This window comes from Notechis scutatus, chromosome 3 (genome assembly GCF_049901735.1).
Source record: "Notechis scutatus isolate UNSWTSFEM ecotype Mainland chromosome 3, rNotScu1.2, whole genome shotgun sequence".
Lineage (NCBI taxonomy): Eukaryota > Metazoa > Chordata > Lepidosauria > Squamata > Elapidae > Notechis > Notechis scutatus.
Genome location: NC_142011.1, coordinates 71,865,913 through 71,879,271, shown reverse-complemented (window position 1 = coordinate 71,879,271; position 13,359 = coordinate 71,865,913). Strand labels below are relative to the sequence as shown.

General features: G+C 34.2%; 1 long non-coding RNA gene across 1 annotated transcript; it reads left to right on the top strand.

Annotated features, from left to right (window-relative positions):
* Positions 1–12,144: 12,144 nt before the first annotated feature.
* Positions 12,145–12,592, top strand: LOC113419781 (uncharacterized). Its single transcript, XR_015748613.1, has 2 exons — positions 12,145–12,222; positions 12,336–12,592. It is a non-coding gene; the product is annotated as an uncharacterized LOC113419781 (long non-coding RNA).
* The last annotated feature ends 767 nt before the right edge of the window (positions 12,593–13,359 follow it).

The following is a 13,359-nucleotide window of genomic DNA, read 5'->3' as shown; positions in this document are numbered from 1 at the left end:
CTACATAGCCAAAAAGGCATTAAGTGTTGTTAACCTAATCCTAAATAGCTTTTTCTCTGGTAATATTACACTACTAATGAGAGCATACAAAACATTTGCTAGACCAATACTTGAATACAGCTCATCAGTCTGGAACCCGCATTACGTATCTGATATTAACACAGTTGAGAAAGTCCAGAAATATTTCACAAGAAGAGTTCTCCACTCTTCTACTCATTGCAGAATACCTTATGCCACCAGACTTGAAATTCTAGACCTAGAAAACCTAGAACTACACCGCCTTCAGTCCAATCTAAGTATAGTATGTACAATTATACATTGCAATGTCCTACCTGTCAATGAATACTTCAGCTTCAACCATAACAATACAAGAGCACACAAGGTAAACCGCACCAAACTTGATTGCAGGAAATACGACTTCAGTAACAGAGTGATAAATGTCCGGAATACTCTACCTGGCTCTGTGGTTTCTTCTCCAAACCCCAAAAACTTTAACCTTAGACTGTCTACTATTGACCTCACCCCTTTCCTAAGAGGTCTGTAGGGGGCGTGCATAAGCGCACCAACGTGCCTACCTTCCCTGTCCTATTGTTTCTTTTTTTAAATTTCTTTTATTTTTCTTATATATATATATCCATTTCATGTATCCATAACTATGTTTATACTTATACCTGTTATCTTATAATTGCTTGACTAAATAAATAAATGAATAAATGAATAAATAAAATAGGAAATAAACCTATGGTTGATAAAAAAAAAAAAAACCACACACATTTACTGGAACTAAATTCCACTATATACTTAATTCTTGCATTCAAGAAGAAATGTGTTTAAACTACAGGGTTTAATTCCTGTTTCTTATTTTTCTGGGTCTAATGTTAGTTACAAGGAATAGAGATTAGTTCCCCAACAGTTAGAAATATGTATAGTAACTAACCACTTCAGATATTTCTCAATATGTAAACCTTTCCCTCAATTGCACAATCTTGATTTTTATCACAGAGGAATGTTGACATCTATATGCCATACTTATTCCATTTTAATTTTTTATCCTCATGACTAGAGCAATAGCGATATTTCCCCAGTTTAAACAACCACAGCTTATTAATGAAAATTGCTTGTTTATTTTTTCTCTCTTGCAATTTTCAAGCAAATAAATTCTAATATAGACATACTGTAAATCAGACATATATTTGAGAATTTCTAAGTGCAGCAGCAGACAAAATATTTACCTGGTCTTTAGTTCAATTCTGTGATAGTTACCAGCAGATAATTAAAACTGATTTGATTTTTAAAAAATCTAAATACTTTTGTCTTACAAATTTAACTTAAGAGTGAGTTATTCAGTCCTGTTATTTTTTTATATTTTCACTCCCACTGCTAATTTTAGATCTTTCACATCAGCAGATACACAATGTTCTTATTAGCCTGGTGAGAGATTGTAGGTACAGGAAAATTAACTAGTGCAGTGTTATTTTTCTTCATGGCTACCAGACAGGAAGTCCTGTAGATTCAATAGATTTTATTCCCAGATATGCTCCCATTGCATTAGACCATCCTTACCAGAAAAAAGAAAGAACATCTAATTAGAGTCTTGCTCTGCTTCATTCTTGATAAAGAGTGATGTGTCTGTTCCATAATTGTATTTCCAGTTTTGTCCTGGAATCACTCATGAACTGAAAAACATTCCAGAAATAATTTTGTAACATTTATACTAACTCATATCTTGAATAAGTGCTGGTAAGTATAGTAAGTTGCTCAGAATTCATACTTTACTTTTACAACATATTTGTTCTGAGGATATGCTGAGATTCCTCATAGTTTCCATTGCTCCATTCATTTTGAGTCATCTCCTTTCCCCCATTTTTCCTTACCTGCTGTCTTTTCCATCCAATTTTATGAAATCAAGCCAATGTACTTATTGTATTCTATACTTTTGATTACTTTAGTTAATCTAGCTTTTTAGACTTTACTTTTGTGCTACCGTATTTACATAACCTTCATAGTCTTCACACTGATTGTAGTTTTGTTTTAACTGAGAGTCAGATGGTTTGTCTTATGTTTTGTAAAATGTATCCTTATCGGATTGGTTTAAATGTTGTTAAAAACTTTTTGTGCCGTTCTATAATGCATTAATTGCTGATAAATCCTCCACCTACAAACATTTGTTCAACTACCATTCAAAGTTACAGTAATGTTGAACAAATGGTGGTTATGACCAGTCCTGAAAGTTTCAGCTGTCCCAGCAACCCCTTGTCATGTGATTATGATCTGGGCATTTGGCAACCAATTTGCATTTGCGTAATGCTACAGCAATTTGTAGTCACACAATTGCTATTTGCAAACTTCCATGCCAGTTTCTTTAGCAAGTTAATGGGAAATTGATAAAGTTATACATTGCCGAGGTAAGTCTTTGCACCTACACACCCTCCCCCAGCCATCTGTATTCATACTGTATAAGCCACTTGCGCACCTCTTCTCAATACTGTATAAGCCACTTGCGCACCTCTTCTCACTTGCGCACCTCCTCCCAATCCTCACACACCCAAGCAGTCTATCTGGCCTGTGCCACACTCTCAGGCATACCTCACAATCCACACCATTCTTCTTGTGCACCCTCACACACCCTCTTTAACTTGCAGGATAAAAAAAACACAAGTGACTTCCCTATTTTATCTGCAGGTTTATTATAACCTGTGAAGTAGATTGAAGTAAGAAAGGGTGTCTAACCAAAAATCATCTATTGAGCTACAGGATTAGGATTTGAACTTGGATTTTCCCAATTCCAGGATTATATTTTACTCCTATGCTATTTTGGTTTTCATTGGTAACCACATTCTAAATAATGAATAAGTATACTTATATTTTTGTTCTACTGTGCACCAAAATCTACTTTCTTTCAATTTATGACCACATAAGAAGATAGATTTGCATTTTTTAAATTTTGTGTAAAATAGGGAAGTCACTTGTAAAAAAAAAAAAAAGAAAACTCTATTACTACTTTATTATTAAGTTGTACCCAAGCAATATGTCCAGTTTATATTTAATCTCCGCTAATATTATCCCAGAAATACGTGCATATGTTCCAGATGAGACAATTAAGAGAATGTCTTGCTATGCCCTGCAAGGACTTAAGGCTATGTGAACCTTCTCTTGAGAACCAAAGTAATGTGTTTCAACTGCAGCATAAACCATGGTTCACAGGAAAGGCTTTATCTGCAGATGGGTTTCAGCTTTACAGCCCATAGCATAATAAGCATATTACAACTAGACCTTGTCCTGGAATCATTGGTTGTTTCCTCTCCTCATATGGTTCAGGAGATCACTTTGATTTTTTTTCAAAGCAAAAAAATTAGATTTTAAACATTTCCCTCGTCCTTTATCCTTTCATATGTACCCACAGAACTGCTCTGGAATTTGTATAGGAGATGACAACCACAACAATTTGTAATTATCTGCCTTCTTTTTCAGACATGGAGAACCTTCTAAATTTCTTTCTAAAAGCTATAGAATAATCATCATGCTTCTGGAAAGACTTCCCTGGTCTACACACAGGTTCATGTGATGTTTCATCCAAACTACAAAAAAAGTATCTAACTGACATTTGAAAGTCACAAACATCTGTTCTTCTTGCAACTTTTCTAATGCATTTGGACTGTTACGGTAACAGTTTTTCCAGTTAGAGTGGAGGAATTTAACTCACATAAATCAAACTTTAATATAAATAGAAGTCAGTTTAAAGTAATCCAACTGACTTCGATAATGAATTATCATGACCTTATCTTCATTTCCAAAAATGTTAATGATGCAGCAAAGTAATATAACTGAAGTAATTTGTATCAGTTTGGTATTTTCATCATAAAAATTATTGTAACTAAAATTGTATGCCTAGGTTGAATTCTATAAGCTATTCAATGTAGTGTAGCAATAGGATACAAAGTTAATGAACAATGAACAAACTTAGAAATAGTAGAAATCAAGAAGGCAAAAAACCCAAACAAATATCTCACAGTTAAGAAGAAAAATATTTTTCTTGCAGTTTCTGTATAATAACTGGGATATTCCCATAACAATTGCTTCCTATAGAATGGTACTGTAATCAATCAATGCGTAATTCAGGACCTCGGTATGGTATGCTTTACATAAATTCCTCTGCATTTAGATGGGCTGTTTCATTTCAGTAGAGGTCAGGCCTGAACATTTTCCCCCATTATTGGAAGAAAGGTAGCTTTTCATTAATTGAACTCCTGGAACTGACCTGAAACACTACGCGAAGAAGCATTACCAGCTCAGTACTATCCAAATGTTTTACTATCCAAATGTTGATTAGAATATTCAACTTTAATTAGTATGGCCAACATACTGAGAGACAAGTAGGTGCTAAGTTCTACAATGAAGAGTTAATAAGAGACGTCATCTAGTGATCTATGCAATTCCTTGGCAAAGCAACAGAAGTAATTTATTTATATCTTCTTCAAGAATGTTTTTATTCCTGTCAACAACCCTGGAATTTCCAGAACATCCAAGATGAGAGCCAAGCCTGGTTAACTTCCAAGATTAGGCAGTCAGCTCAACAGGCATCAAGGAAGTAATATCCATATCTACCTTTGGACACAATTTGCAACATTTCCTCACAATGGTTCAAAAAACCTTAAAAATCCATGAATGGTGCAGAATTGATTCTTTTTTGGCTTTAATTCCATGTATATACAGAAGGCAGGGAGGACATGGAAATTACAAGGCTATAATTGGGTTGGTTTGTTCAGTGGCTTTAAACTAATATTGACTCCTGGTAGCTGCCTGGACAAGTTCCTGCAATTTTCTGGACAACATTTTGGAAGTGATTTGCCATTGCCAGGGCTAAGAGATAGTGGTTGTCCCAATGTCACTCAATTGGCTTTGTATCTAAAGTGGGACTAGAATTGATAATCTCTTTTATGTCTAGCCTTAATCCCTATATCAAACTGTAGACAAAATTGTAGATCATACTCTAATAACTAGACCACTATCATTTGCAAAGACCAAAAGGGCATAGAAATAAACTAAAGGTTTGTAGAAGAAAGATGAAGATTAGCATATATCTTAGACACAGTGGGACATAGTGTGCAGGGCAGAATGCTGATTAAGGGATACAATTTTGACTAAGGTCAAATAGACAAATTAAAGATACAGTTTTCTATCCAACTTGTCAGCAAATATATTTCCTTTCAAAGCTTTTACCATGTTTTATTATACATTTATGAATAGTGACCCCTGTGAAAAACATTTTTAAAAAGTAGAAAATAAATCCTTTTTCTGATGAGGTAATTCAATACATAACATGAAGAAAATGACCAAAGTGAGGCAATTACAGCATTTTTAAATTAATGTTGTTCTTTGATTTTAGGGAGCTGCCTGTTTTAATATCTGTCTGAAATATATATATATATATATATATATATATATATATATATATATATATATATATATATATATATTACTTTGTTTTTCTTTTTCTGTATCTTATTTTGTTTGTGATTGCATTGTAGCTTGTTTGAAGAATTCATGATGCAAACGATAAATTAAATACATTAATTTTCTTAATGATTTTTAAACATCATCACAACGGAGCACTTTTATGGCACTGTTAGTTTAATCGGCCTTTGGCTAGTGCATCAGTTGAAGCCCAATATGGAATGGGTAGGATTAGCAATTATGTTAACTTATAGTCTTATCACCCTTGAATTGGACTACTGCCATATACATGGAGCCTCTTTTGAAAATTATCCAGCAAGGACAATAAACAGAAAATGTGTGTCCACAAATTAGTACATGAGAGCCATCATAGCCATGTGACTCTGTGTTGACTATGAATAGATTTCAAGTATAAGTTAAGGTCCTGATTGTTCCTCAGCCATTCGTTTTCCAAATATCATTCACTCAAAAATAATAGGTCCCAGCATTCTCTAAGATAGCCCATTTGAGGTATCTTGGTTCAATCATTGTTGGTCTATGATGCACCATTTCACCCAATGGAAGGTTACAAACAGTGGTGTGATTCAAATATTTTTACTACCGGTTCTGTGGGCTCGGCTTGGTGGATGTGACAGGGAAATGACACTGTAAAATCTCCAGTCAGTGGTGGTATTTGCTGGTTCTTCGAACAACTCAAAATTTCTGTTACTGGTTCTCCAGAACTGGTCAGAACCTGCTGAATACCACCTTTGGTCTGGAGGGACAAGAAAGAAGGGCTTTTTAAAATATCTCTAGGGACAGGCAATGTGCAATGTGCTGTCATGATTTATGTGTTGAATCAAGTATCACACCAATACTAAATTGTATCTTTTACCCAATGACATCGAGATATACAAACTGCCATTTTGACACCATCTCAGATTTTTATAATATATGGATCAAATCTACACCCAGAAATTGGGGACTCTGCTTGAAGATTGTGGCTTGTCGAGACTGGACTATTAATAACAAAAACTGCTTAAATTAATTTCCAACATTTCTTGTGCAGGTAGTAAAAACATTTTTAATGAGTGCCATAGTTGCTGGTAGTTTGATGCTTCCAATACATTATATGGATTACAAGCTGACAAATTAAAATTTAGATGAATACAAACAGAGGTGGTATTCAGCAGGTTCTGACCAGTTCTGGAGAAATGGTAGCAGAAATTTTGAGTAGTTCGGATAACCAGCAAATACCACCTCTGACTGGAGATTTTACAGTATCCTTCCCCTGTCACACCCACCAAGCCACGCCCACAGAACCGGTAGTAAAAAAAATGGAATCCCACCACTGAATACAAGGTATATTACAGGCCCTAGCTAAGGCTGATTGGCATTGGGTCATGATCTGCCCTGCAGTGATCATATGATGGAATAAAAGTACCATGTGGATTGACAATTAATATTGCAGATTTTGTGGCATGAGTTCAGCAACACAACAAAAATCATTAACAGGAAGAAGAAACACGGTAAATATTGTGTGGATAGTGAGTAATAGAATTCAATAGAACTTGAAAAAATATTTCTAAATATTGGTAAATTGTTGGAAATCTTTTTTCTCATTCCTATCCTTATGAAACATACTCAAGCTGGGAGTGACAGGTGGCTTACAGTAGATACTAATGCTGACAAAAACCAAAGCCTCTAAGAAAAGAAAATAGGAGTTATTTAAAATGAATTCTTACAATAATGTCCTCTTGTTTATTTATAGAACAGAATGTCCAGGTTATAAATCTTGGATATTAATAAAGTGAGAGAAATGTATGTATGAAGTTTTTAAGAAAGTGTTTATGCGAGTCCTTTGATATCTCTCCAAGAGCTTGCTGTCTCTTTTAGTCATAATTCTACAAAATGTCCAGCATTAAATGCTGCAAGGTATCTTTAGAAGGAGTTATGAAGTTTTTTTAACCATGTGAATTATTGCAAATGAAGTTTGGATTTTCTAAAAGTGAGAAATACTACTCTTTTGATTTTATAATTTGGTGCAGATGCATTAGCACCATTCAAAATTCTTCCTTATCATTATTTATTAAAATATATACTACAACCAAAGGCAACTTTTTAGTAGTTAGTTTTATATTATGAAATGGATCTTATTTTCTCTCTCTTTTCTTTATTTCCCATTTCATTTGAGTTTATTTTAATCACTCTGGCATGTATGTGCATGTTCTGACATATTTGTAGTCTTCTAATCTAAATCATTAAAGAGCACTTACATTGTTGGTTTGAGCTCCGAGCTTGGCAGTTTGGTTGCAAATGTTTCATCCCCATTTGAGGAGACATCTTCAGTTTGCTTTGGATTGTGTTTTATTGGAGGAGCACTGCAGTGGTGGTATTCAGCAGGTTCTGACCAGTTCTGGAGAACCGGTAGCGGAAATTTTGAGTAGTTCAGAGAACTGGCAAATACCACCTCTGACTGGCCCCGCCCCATCTATTATCTGCCTCCTGAGTCCCAGCTGATCAGCTGGGTCTTCTTTTGTTGCCCTGCACAGGAGAACAGAGCTAGAAAGCAGGTTAGTGGAGTAGGGAGGGAATGGGATTTTGCAGTATCCTTCCCCTGGAGTGGGGTGGGAATGGAGATTTTACAGTATCCTTCCTGTGCCATGCCCACCAAGCCACACCCACCAAGCCATGCCTGAAGGTAGTAAAAATTTTTGAATCCCACCACTGGAGCACTGGCCTTTAAATACCTTTCTGATTCCTGGTCTGATTTTGGATTGTGTGATTGTCTAGCTGTAGTTGCTGAGTCATAGTCCTTGGTTTTAAGTATCATCTGTGTGATGTAAATTAGCGCTGTTGTTGTAGTTCAGATGTAGTCTTCTGATGATGTCATGGTCTGGTTTCGGTTTGATTTGATTGGCTGCGTGCGATGTGGTCCAATTAGAAATCACTTATTTTCCAAAAAAATTTCAAATATTTCAAAGCATATGACTTTGACAGCTTTCTTTTATCACAAGAGCAACTCCAATTATCTTTAAATTATTTGATTTTGTATTACAGTTTAGAACTGCAGCTGAATGTTATTTTTCTTCGGAAAGAGATATTTTTCATTTTAATGAATGGCATGTTCTGCAGATTCCTCTATTGCATCTGTTATTAAATTAGATATGATTACAAAAATAAATAAATGATATGAATGAGCAAATGGGAAAATATGATTAAGAGTGTGATTAAACACAATTTGGCATCAAGGTTATATCAGGCTTATTCTGTAAAGCTTAAATAGATCAATTTTTGAGTGATTAGATTTAATTTGTGAATATAGTTCATTTGTCAATCATTGCAAAGCATAATTTTATATCTTGATTTCTGGGCATAGGTCTCCAGCATCATCAAGAGATACCTGAACCAGAATCTTCGTATTTAATAAGATCTTATTAAAGGAATCTGCCGTATTTGTTTCAGCTATCTTCTAAATCCTCTTTCCCAATTTATTTTCTCTTGGCTTTTACAACATTAGAATTATGGGCAGTATGATGCTACTAGGGTTTTAATCTCACTAAGTAAGACAACACTATTAAAATCACTCTGGGGAGACCTCTGTTTCCAAGCACAAATCTCACAATTTTTCTTGCTGCTACAAAGGACAGAGTATATAGATAAATCAACTTATCTGGCCAGATTTTAACAAAAAGATAACAAAATGCTAATGAGTGATCTTAGTGACCCTTAACCAAGATAATTAATTAGTTGATTGACCTGAACTTCTCAGAAAGTCCAGTTAAAAGCTGAATAATCATTTTTCTACTTGTCTGTTTAAGGGTTAGTACTATATGTCCCAGAAAGAGCATAAAGTAATAGACATTTAAAAATGCACAAAGAGCAAGAAGTAAAATTATAGTTGCCTTTTCATTCTCAATCTATATAGTTTATATATTGCTTACCCACATATTTTTGTAGGCAATTATATTCTTCTCTTGGTCTTAGCTTGTGAACAGCAGCATCAAACCTAAATCTATGCATATTGAGAAAAGGACAGGATTTTTATGGAGTTTAGGTCTAGAAATTTATGTATGAATGTACTCAGGTAGTATCAGATCAACTAGTTCCTAAATTTTAAATCAAATTAAGCAAGTTCAAACCATAGACTGTATATATGTCTCTGCAAGAAATTTGTATTTGTGGAGGCTTTCCAAGAAAGCATGAAAGGAGATTAAAGGATGAGTTTTCGACCTTATCATCCTCTCCTCTAAAAAAAATAATCTAGATCCTGATACTTATTATTTATAAATGGAAGGAATCCTCTAAAGGACTATATTTCTCATCCCTGCACTGCTCCTACAGTATTTTTCCTCATAAATATTGTAAGAATTCTAAGGACCAACAAATAGTATCTATACCAGAAAAAAATAGTGACAATCTACTTTTTGAGTATGGTATTTGTACACTAATTTAAAGATGGAAGCTTGCCTTAAAAAACTCAGAAAAACAATTCATTTTCTTTGGCTCATTGAAAAATATAAAGTTTTTAATCATGTTCCTTTAAATGAAAAAATACATATGAAGACAACTTTGCATTTCCCAGCATTCTCAAAAAGTTAGCTTGCCCAAAAAAAGGAAATAAGGTTAGATAGATACAATCCAGTTAAAATAAATCCATGTTGGCTATTCATGTGCCATTCATTTCTTTGGAATGATTCCACAATCATTGTTTTAGGAATTGCCCTGATAACTTCCTACAGAAGAAACATAGTTTCAAGACTGATTTGCACTTTCATCTATATTTCTTCTTCACTCACAGCTTGACAATAACGGGGAGGGGGGAACATAGGGGAGGGAGAATGGTATTCAAGCATCCGTAGGCACCATGGGACATTGCTGGCATCCCAAGGACACACTGAGCAGATGCCTCAGCATTGCAGACTGTTTCCCATAACGAAATGAACATGTGTGATTGGTGGATGTTTTGGACTGTGGGTGGCCCATAGGGAAAAGGGAGAATTAACTATGCTTACTTTTGTGCAGGAAATCCCAGAGCTGGTTTCGCTTTTTCTGTGCGTTGTGGGGTTTTTTTTCAGTAAAGTTTATGCTCTTGGTAAAAATAATGTCCCAGGACTTTCTTTTACTGGAATTCCAGTTGACAGATAGACCTCCATTGACTAGCATTCTAATACATAGTTCTAATATGAATCTCCCTCTCATAATCACAGGACAGCTCATATTAGTGTGTAAAGATTTGGCAGTGAGGGGGAAGGAAAAAATCAAGAAGATATATTTTCAGGCTATCTAGAAATGACTTAACTTTGAGTTGGTTTCATCTACAAGACACACCAGGACCTCCTATTAATTCAATTGCATTACAACCTCATTTCCTGACAGTAACAGAACTGCATTTGTTATCTCATTCATCAGTCACTGGGTCAAAGAAATTTTCCATTATGCAGATAAAGAGTGACGTTTTCAAATATTCTAACTTATGTTAATTCTTAGAGGTGTTTTTTGTCTACAGTTTATAGTCACAAGGAAGGGTGTTCTTTTCTTTTTCTTTTATTAAGTTTTTTATTTTGTATTTACAACAAATCATCTTTCATTTAAACAGTGTGTTGTCTGGGTACATATATCTGGTACGCTCTCTTCTTCAGTGTGAAGGATGTTCTTTTTCCACTTTCCACAAATAGGGTAGTTGCAGGGTTTGTGTATCAGTCATAAACCAGAAGGTTTATGATGCTTTTCTAAATACCTCTGTGTTCTGATTCAACTAAATCCAAACGTATTCCTTGATTTTTCAAAGATTTTTTTAAATTAAAGCTATCTCTGCTGTTTATATGTATTTTTGTGGTTCTATCCTTTATGGTTGCAAAATTCTATTGTTTGGAAAACTCTATGTTGGAGTTTTGAACAGGATTTAAATACATAAATTAAAGAAAAATGTTTCCTATTCAATACTGCTTCTAATAATTGTGTTTAGAATTGGTAGGCTGATTATGTGCTATCAAGTTATTGTCAACTCTTAGTGACCATCAATATAGATGTTCTCCTTGATAATATGTCCTAACAAGTTCCTTCAAGTCCCATCAACCCTGTTAATTGTGTCCATCAACTACTTGCAACATTCAAAAGCTAGGAGTTACAGAACGATTTTGTTTACTGTTTTTTATAAAAGAACTTAAATCAATGTTTGTAATGTAAGATTCATAGTCTTTAGATTCATTATAGATTAGAATTGTGATACAATAATTGTTAGAATCCTTTTTTTTTTTCAAAAAAAGATTTTTTTCTAAACAAAATCATATTTATAGGAAAATAGGTTTGCCCAAATTGTAGTTTGAAATGCTTAGGTATTTATCTGTGGATATAGTTCTAAGATACCATGCAGTTAAAACATTTGCTTCCTAACCTAATATCTTCATATGCTATAGACTATAGTTTCAATCATTCTCTGACAACATGCACATTGGCTAGGAATAATGAGAGTCGTGGAGAGCCGTGATCAAAAGAACAATTGAGGAGGCAATGAACCATTAAGGACTGCTGTGCAGGCTATTGTGTAGTTGCCATTCATTTCAGTGGCATTTGAGCAGAAATATCCAACTTATGTATAAACAAGAGTTTAACCTTTGTATATGCTCAGCATTCTTTAAACAATTTCCTCAAACAAGAAAAATATTCACATTGGCCAAATCATTACCTCAGTATTGTTTTTCCGGTTCTCATGTCACTAAGTATTAGGAACAGAGAATGGAAGAATGCATGTCTATGTACTGATGAGGCACGCTAAACTAACTAAAGGTAGGTTTTGAATTGTCTATTAATAATGATTAATGTGACATGTAGGGGTATCATGAACATTATTGACTACTTATGTTAGAACAAACACCATATGTATCATTGCTGCATTTCAGAGTTTTATCCTGGAAATGGTTTTTCCAGAGCAGACAAAGAGAATGGAAGATTTGAAGCTATTTCTCTCTAGATTTCCATGTTAAGCAAATGGAAGATATTTATCTCGTGCGCTGGAGGGGAGAAGTAAGATTTTTTTAGCCCTTCAGTGCCACTTTCCAGAGCAAGAAGATACATTACATTGAGTATATAATAACAATGCAATACAATATTGCTCTGTTGTGTTTTTCTCATATTAAATTTTATTGTAAATCCAAAATATGTTGTTATGCTTCTGCTTCTATCAACATGTCACTGTTCATTACATGTGACATAGATATGGAGAGCATATACCGGTGTGGTGTATCTGAAAATATTGTATTTATTTTGCACACTTTTGCAGCTCCATAAAAGCTACTTATCCCCAGGATATAAATGAAATAAACAAACGAACAAACAATGTTTTTGTTTCAATTTTTTTCATTTGTTTTACTGCATTATTTTTATTTATTTATATTCTTCATTATGACAAAAAATAATTGAAATCATTTCAATTTCATAATACAGCCATGGCCTTAAATTTTAAGGCATTATAATATACTTTTCAAATGTTAATATCAACCACTATCTAATTCAAACTGAAAACCCTGGCTAAATAAGAAAGCCATAAAACTGTACGGCTACGTTTACCAACCACAACTTGAACATGTGTAGAATATCTGTCTTTTTTTAAAAAAAAACTGAGCTTTTTCTCTATATTTTTTATTTTTTGGCTGACTCATACCAGCCCAGCAGCAGCCGTGCCTAGCCAGCCACAAAATCTATATGCCACATATCCTTTTCCTTTAGGGCATTGGCCCACTAACAAATAAAGGGACAATTAGCTCACTTTAATGATAAAAATTAGCTTTGGTATATAGAAGAAATTCTCGTAATCTGTACAAATGTCCATTACATTCCTTCTTTCTATTTTGTTAGCACATTTACATGGACATTTTTTTACTTTTATGTTCTCAGTGTTATTTGGTAGTTTACCGAACCCATCCT